General features: G+C 36.3%; 1 non-coding gene across 1 annotated transcript; it reads right to left on the bottom strand.

Moving 5' to 3' along the window:
* Positions 1-8089: 8089 nt before the first annotated feature.
* On the bottom strand, positions 8090-8196 carry LOC121229920 (small nucleolar RNA R71). The gene has a single exon (XR_005927871.1). It is a non-coding gene; the product is annotated as a small nucleolar RNA R71 (small nucleolar RNA).
* Positions 8197-8588: the final 392 nt, after the last annotated feature.

Here is an 8588-nt window from a genome sequence, read left to right as displayed (position 1 = left end):
TTCTTCGACACGGGCGTGAGACACGCCCGTGCCGTTAAGCCGTGGATAACAATACACGGGCGTGGTACCTTAAAATGGGTGAGAGAGAAGTGAACAATGCTAGGAACTGCCATGCGATATGGCCGTGTAACACACAATCCCAAGACACACGGCATGGGAGAATAGCCAATCACGACCTAAAATTTCAAAATTCGAAACACACGGGCTCACCCTCATAAGTACACAGGCGTGGCCCTAGGCCGTGTGGCCCTCCCCTATATAAGCAAATCACTGTTCATTTTCTTCTTCCTTTCAAAAGTCCTAGCCGAAATCTCCCCTTTTCCACTCCCTAATCCCTATTCTCAGCCACCACTACCCTCTTGTCCAGTTCATGTGGAAGCTTCATATGCTAACATCTCTGAGCACCTCATTTGATTCGAGCTTCAGTGTTTTCAACAATTTGACAACATTGATGCTACTCTACAGCAGAGTTGTCAACACCTTCCCATCTCATCACCAGTCCCGCCTCGCGAAGTATCCAGCGATGAAGATGTTTAGAAATATTTATTTATAATTTTCTGTTAGAAATATTTATGTATAATTTTTTGTTTTTACTTATTATTGAAACTATTTCTATTATTTTTATTAGATTTTAGAATTTTATTTTTATTCTTTATTTTGGTTATTTCTTTTCGAATCCTTATACTTCCTAATATCTCCTAAAAGGTTCCTAATTTTATCATAGTTATATAGAACTCCTAAGCTCATCATCACATAGGAATTACAACTCCACCGGGAAGGTTCTCCACGACTGCCATGTCCTACTCGACCACGACCATAGCTACCACTAGATATAATATTCTTTTGGTGTAGGACTTATGGCCTAATGAACCTCTACGACTGCCGGAGTATCCTCCTCCACTCAAACAGATCACTCTCCAAAACTCTAAGTTCGAGGAATTCATCAAACATGAAGTTTCACTTCTCTCCCTATCTTTTTTTTATTCTCTAACATCTATCATTGTACATTGAGGGAAATGTTCATCTTAAGTGTGGGGGGGTATTTATTTCACTATCAGAAAAAGATCCCTGAATAATCACCTTGTTCTCATGAAAAACTCGCATATCATATTTAGGATAAATTTTAATTGATTTATGATTTTGATTAATATATTTTGAATTAAAACATAGGGATTTATGCATTGATTATTTAAACTTTAAGACATTAGAGAATCAAGCATGATAAGTTGATTTTTAAGAAATTAAATTATAGGTTGTTTTCCCAAGTCTAGGTATTACTTTGAATTAGAATTCACGAGTCTAAACATCAAAAAAGCCATAATTTTTTGTGAGATTTTTTAGCCTTTTGAGCATCTATTCATCCTTTCATGCTCACTTTTATTATTGCTTTGAGTGCGTCAGTATTGAACTGTTATTCTAGAACTTGCTTGATTATGCATGTCGAGGCCACACCATTTGATTTGATATATTAAAATGATTAAGGCACTTAGGATTAACCCACTCATGCCATGAAAAGCCTACCTCCACGATTAACCCCTAGTAAACTCCCTTGAGCCCAACAAACCAATTCTTGTATTACCCTTAATATTAACCTTTAACCCATTATTGTTGAAATCCCCTAAATTAATCCCTATTTTTGTCGAGATTTGAGTTGAATGGATTTCCTAGCTATATTTTGTTCTTGATATTTAGTCTATACTATTTAACTTGTAATTAAAAAAAAACACAACTATGTATGCATATCTGTAATTTCATATTCTGAGAGAAGCTCTGTTGTACGCAAGTGAAGATTAACTCTTTTTCTAGTTAGGCAACTTTTCAATCCAATCTCGATTCTAACCATTTCTTTCAGCTTGTGACCACACCCCCTAACCAAGCCTCATTACAACCCTCTAAAGACCTTTTGATTGATGTATCATCTTAAAATTAAAGTGGTGGAGATTTGATTTTCATGCAAGCCTATGGTAATGACTTTCCATTATTGACTATTGAGTGCTTCCTTTATTGTCCTTAAAACATTTCGAGTGATTTGAGTGAATCTTTAGTGAGGTTGTAAAACTCTGTGATATTCTGAATTAAAGGTAATTACTTAGATGAGGGAAGACACTTATATTTTCGGGATAAAGTGCTCAACTTGGAATGATTGAAACTTTTATGTTCTTTTAGTTAAATTCCCAATGTATGATTACCTATGGATTAATTTGAGATATTATTATTAGAAATTATAAGTTGAGAAGGATTTATTCTGATTATGAGTTGAGAATTTTGCTTGAGGACAAGCAAATGCTTAAGTGTGGGGGTATTTGATAAACCGTAAATTATACATATTTTTACCCCATGTTTAATGCATTTTATAGATGATTTCTCAATAGAATTGGTGAATTTGATGCTCCTAATGCTTTAATTTCATGTTTTGTACTCAAGAGAGCACCAAAAGTCAAAAGGAGCCAAAAACGAGCCAAAAAGGGACAAAACGGACCAAATTGAGAAGATGACACGGCTTAAGCCTTGCCACACGGGCAGCTCACACGCCCGTGTCTTTTGAGGGTGTCGACAAAGGCTTTCACGATTCACACAGCCTGGCCATTGACCCACACGATCATGTGCAATTTAACGGATCGAACACGGCCTGGCAATCATGTCACACGGCCATGTCACACGGGCATGTCCCTGCTGAGCCCAAGTTAAGTCCAATTTGGAAAAGGCCATTTTGGAGGGTTTCTAGGCATTCCAAAGCCTATAAATACGCACTAGAGGGGGAGAAAAGAGGAGACGGGGAAGAGGGGTAAGGAATTACCCCAAAGAAGCCGATTGATCCATCTTAGAAGTCGGATTCATCATCAAGACTGAAGATCTCTCCTCAATTCCCCTTCAGGAGTTTTGGGTTTTCTTTATGTTTTGTATTCTTTATTCTTCTGATATGTTTTCTTATTTAGTTATGAATTAAATCCCCTAAATACCTAAGGGGAAAGAAACCTAAGACGAATCTTGTTATTATTTTCCGAATAGTATGATAAATATTTAACTTGTTCTTAATTATGTGTTCTTAATTCTTGTTTTGATATCCCAGGATACTGATTCAAGACACACTCTTATTCAGAGGAGGAATAGACCCTGTCTAAGAGTACATTTTCCATAATTAAGCGGAGTTGATTGCGCGCCTAGAAATAGGGTGACAAGATTTTGCCGGATTAGGGTGAAACCTAATAAGGGGATCCATAGATCGAGTTAATGCAACCCTAGATTGTTAATTAGAGAAAAGTCTCAGTTATTCAATCTAGGGATTAGACATTGTGAGTCATGAATAGGGGTAATAACATAACTTAGGGATCTCTACAGAACAAGTTGAATGAATAAATCTTTCGATTCAGAGCCAGAATAACAAGTAAAGTCTAGGTGGATTTTTCCTTAAGTATTGTCTCAAGTCAATCGATTTTCCCAAAAGCAATTCCCCAATTCTTTTCTCTGTGCGTTCTTAGTTTAAATAATTAGTTAATTAAAAAAAACTCTTTTTATTCTTAGCCTAGATAATAAAAAGATAGTTATTACTAGTACTTTTGGTTCCCTTGGGTACGATATCCCGGTCTTGCCGTTACTAAACTATTGTTCGATAGGTGCGCTTGCCTTTTCGTTGTGATAATAGTTAGTCTAGGTTTGATCTTTATTATAAATATTTATTACTTGTTACGAATCACGCGATCAAGTGGGGCGGTGACCTTTGGCCTTTAGGGCAAGAGAAGAAGTCTCTCTTCTAGCAGAAGAGTTAATTCAATTATCAGTTAAGAGCTCTTTAATCACACGGAAGAGCAGATTTTCTCTTTTATGTTTGGTATGGAAAAAAAATCTTATAATCCAGATAGTTTTCGTGCACAAGTTAGAAGTATTTGGAAAATGAAAAGAAAATTTGAAATTCATACGGCTAGGCAGAATTTGTTCCAGATCTCTTTTGAGGATGAAGACAGTAAGGAGGCAATCATGAATGGCAGACCATGGTTATTCAGAAACCAACTAATTATTTTTGAAAGATTGACAGAAGCAATAGAATGGAGTAAGATTAAACTAATCTGCTCCCCGTTTTAGCTAAGAATAAGTTCGTGCCCTCTGGAGTGTGAGAAGAAAGACCTAATGATGCCATAGGTTCAACATTTTGAGGAATCTTGCAATCAGATATAAAGGAAGAACTTTGTAGAATTCAAATTCTGCTGGATGATAGGAAACCTCTTCAAAAGGGTACTTTCATTGCTATAGGGATTACAAGAAAAGTCTGGCTACCGTTTAAATATGAATCTTTGCCGAATTTCTGCATTGGTTGTGGAATAATGGGTCATATAGAAAAAGATTATGATACGGTTATGAAACATGGGAAAGTTTTAGAGGCTGGTGAACTACCCTATACTGTAGCACTGAAGGCTGAGTCTAATTTAGTGGGTAGAGAAAGTTTGAAGTTGGGCATGGCAGACAAGAAATTCACGAAACAACACTTATATATCGAGGATGAGGATGAAAGGATCCCTCCTCTAGCTTCATTACTAAAAGACGAAGTTACAAGGGCGAAAGAGGGGATGGAGAATAAGATACAGGTAGAATTACACGCTAAAAAACTTAATGAAGAGGAAAAGACGATAACTGCTTAGCAAAACGTAATTGTCAGAGAAAGTGATATAGGTCAAAAGCACTCTACAGAATATATCAGCAGGCAAAAAATCATGGCTGTTTGAACAAATGCTAATACAATCGAGATAGGTCAGGGTGAATGAAAAACAATCACACTAGATGCGAAAAGGCAGATTAGGTCCAATTGAAGACGTTCAGATGGAGCCTATTACATGTAAAAGGAAAAGTTCTATAGCTGAGGAAGGCAAGCTGACCGAAGCCAATGAAAATAATAAGCTGGAATATTCGAGGATTGGGGAGTCCTCGAGCAATTAGAAGACTTCAATTTTTACTGAAGTAATAGAATCCCCAAATGGTATTCATTATAGAGACAAAAGTGAATATTATGATAATGGAGAAAATTCGAAGGACCTGCGAGTATACGAAGGATTTTGATGTGCAAGCTGATGGCTCAAAAGGGGGTTATCATTATCATGGAAACAAGATATTTAGGTAACAATACTTAATAGTTCGAAGAATCACATTGACGGGCTGATAAAAGAAAAGTAGGATAGTGAAGAATGGCGTTTTACGGGTTTCTATGGCAATTCATTCCCAAATAAGTGATGCAATACTTGAAACTTATTGAGACAGCTGGGAAGAATTAGATATCACCCTTGGCTAGTCTGTGGGGATTTTAATGAAGTTCTTTATTCTTTTGAGAAATGAGGAGGGGTCCCACGAGAGGAAAAGAGAATGGAGGCTTTTCAAGATGCTCTTGTAGAATGTCAATTAATGGATCTAGGATTTTCAGGTTTATAGTTCACATAGGAAAGGGGTAACTTATCTACAACAAATATACGGGATAAGCTTGATAGAGGAGTTGCGATTGAAGCATGGTTTTCAGCTTTTCCACAAGCACTGGTTTAGCATCTATCCTACTCACACTCAGATCATTGTCCTCTTCTTTTGGCTACTGAAAAGGAGAAAAAAAATTTCGAAAGACTCTATTTTGGTTTGAAGCATAGTGGTTACTCAAGAACTCTTTTGAAAAGATGATAAAGGATGCTTGGGACAGCATGTAAGGATTGCTACCAACTAAGTTAGAAGATCTAAAATAGAAAATTAATCAATGGGTACTACAAATTATAAAAGATAGATAGGGGGTCAAACAACAACCACATAAGAAACTAGATAGATTATTGAGGGAGGATAGGATCGATGACAACATAGCTGAAATTATTAATACAAAAATACATCTTAATTAGGAAATTGATAAAGATAAAGTTTATTGGGAACAATGAGCTCATGCAAAGGAGACAGAAATACCGCATTTTTTCACAAGTGGGCTTCCCAGCGAATAGGGCGAATGTTATTCAAAGTTTGCAGAATAATTCTGGAGAACATGTAAGTGATGTAGACGGGATGGCAACAATTGCAAAGAGTTATTTTCAGGACTTATTTATGCAGGGGGTTCACAATCCAGAATTGTTAAAACATAAAAGTAACACTTTCTAATCCCATACTTAGCATACTTTTGGATGATTTATTATAAAATTGAGTGAATTAATGCTTTTAATCCTTTAATTTCTTATTTTATACTCAGGAGAGCATAGGGGAACAAAAGGAGTAGAAAACGAGCCAAAAATAGACAAAACAGGCTGATTAAAGGACCCACACAGCCAAGACAAATTCCACAGGGTGGAGCACACGCCCGTGTGAGCCACACGGGCTGGCCACATGCCCATGTGGCAGCTTGTGTCGATATCGCTCTGAGTTTCCCAAATAAGCAAAAAAAGCCAATTTTTAGGGTTTTTGAGCAGTCTAAAGTCTATAAATACATAGTAGAGGAAGACCTAAGGGGGCACGCAGAGTAGAACATAGGAATTACTCGAAGAACACCAACGGATTCAGCTCAGAACAGGATATCCTTCAAGACTGAAGATCTCCATCCAATTTCTCTCTCGAAGCTTTTGGGTTTCTTTATGTTTTGTTGCTTTCCTATTGTTAAGATGTTTTTCTACTACAATATGAACTAAACTCTCTAAATACCTAGGGAAGATGAAACCTAAGATGAATCTTATTATTTAAAATTTTGAATTTAATGATAAATACTTGTTCTTGTTCTTAATTATGTTTTCTTAATTCTTGTTTTAATATTTTTAGGATATTAATTCAAGTTGATGTGCTTATTCAGTGGAGCAAAAGTTCCTGTTTAAGAGTAGATCCACCATAATTAAGTGGAGTTGCATGCAACCCTAGAAATAGAGTGACATAAATTTGTCAGATTAGAGTCAAATCTAATAAGAGAATCTATAGGTCGAGTTAATGAGGTAATAGGGGTTTTAATTAGAAAGAAATTTCAATTAATCAACCTAGAGTCAGTTGTTCTTAGTCTCGAAAGAGATGTTAACATAATTTAGGGATTTCTACGGATCAAGACAAGTGAATAAATCGTTAGATTCAGAATCGGAATAATAAGTGAAGTCTAGGTGGATTCTTCCTTGGGTATTGTCTTTATTATTGGTTTATTTGCTTACTTTCTTAGTTCTCGGTCATGTTCAGTAGATAATTAGTTAGTTAAATTTAGATTAAAACAAACCCCTCATATTTTAGGCTAAATAATAGAAAGAAAGTCAATACTAGTAAATTTAGTCCTTATGGATACAACATTCTGAATTCACCATATCTATACTACCATTCGATAGGTGTGCTTGCCTTAGTCGTGATCGTAGTCTAGTTTAGTGTTCATAAAACGATCCTCAAGTTTTTGGCACCGTTGCCGGGGACTAAGATATTAGAAAACGCTTAATTTATATTAATTTAGCCATTTTTATTATATTTCATTTTTTTTGTTTTAGTTTTATTTTTAATTACTAATTTTTCTTTTGTTTGCTTCTGGCAAGTTCTTATGGTTTATGACTAGAAAAACACGTCAGGACCTCTATTTTTCGACAGTGAAATTGAAAGCACAGCTCGCAGAAATCATAGAGAAATAAGGCAAAGTCTACAGTATATAGAGGAAGAGAACGAGGAAGATACCAATACTACCGAGGAGATAGCTGAAAACCAGAATAATCTGCTACCTCCTGTGGTTGCCGCAAATCCTGTAAATCAAAATCCTGCTCCTCGTACTATGTACGACTATGCTAAGCCTAATTTAGCGTGGGCTGAATCGAGTATTGTTAGACCTGCAATTACTGCAAATAATTTTTAACTGAAACCTAACACTATACAAATGATTCAATAGTTTGTTCAGTTTGATGGTTTGCAGGATGAAGAACCAAATACGCATTTGGCCAAATTCTTAGAGTTCTGTGATACTTTCAAAATAAATAGCGTTTCTGATGATGCCATCCTCCTTCGGTTATTTCCCTTTTCATTGAGGAACAAAGCTAAACAGTGGTTGAACTCGTTACCGCGAGGTTTCATCACTACTTGGGAAAAAATGACTGAAAAGTTTTTACTAAAATATTTTTCGCCGGCTAAAATGGCAAAGTTGAGGAATGATATCTCTTCTTTTGTGTAGATGGATTTAGAATCTCTTTACGATGCATGGGAGAGGGATAAGGACTTATTGAGAAGGTTCCCTCACCATGGGTTACCTTTATGGCTACAGGTTCAGACTTTCTACAATGGTCTGAACCCCTCAACTAGACAACTAATTACTGCAGCCGTAGGCGGAACCCTAAATAAAAAAACACACGATGAGGCTTATGAATTTATTGAAGAGATGTCACTGAATAACTATCAGTGGCAAGTCATGAGGACAAAGCCTAGTAAAGCAACCAGTGTTTTCAACCTCGACAGGGTCACTATGTTATCAAACCAGGTAGAGCTTTTAAATAAAAAGATTGATAGTTTATGTGTCTCTACGGGTACATCCGGTGATGCAGTGTAGTACAAGTGGAGGAGGAATGAATAATACAGAATGCCTAGCCTACGACCCTAGCACTACGAGTGAACAAGTCAACTATATGGGTAATAAATCTAGA

This window comes from Gossypium hirsutum, chromosome A05 (assembly GCF_007990345.1).
Source record: "Gossypium hirsutum isolate 1008001.06 chromosome A05, Gossypium_hirsutum_v2.1, whole genome shotgun sequence".
Taxonomy (NCBI): Eukaryota; Viridiplantae; Streptophyta; class Magnoliopsida; order Malvales; family Malvaceae; genus Gossypium; species Gossypium hirsutum.
Note: the sequence above shows the minus strand (reverse complement) of the source record. Positions and strands in the feature narration are given on the sequence as shown.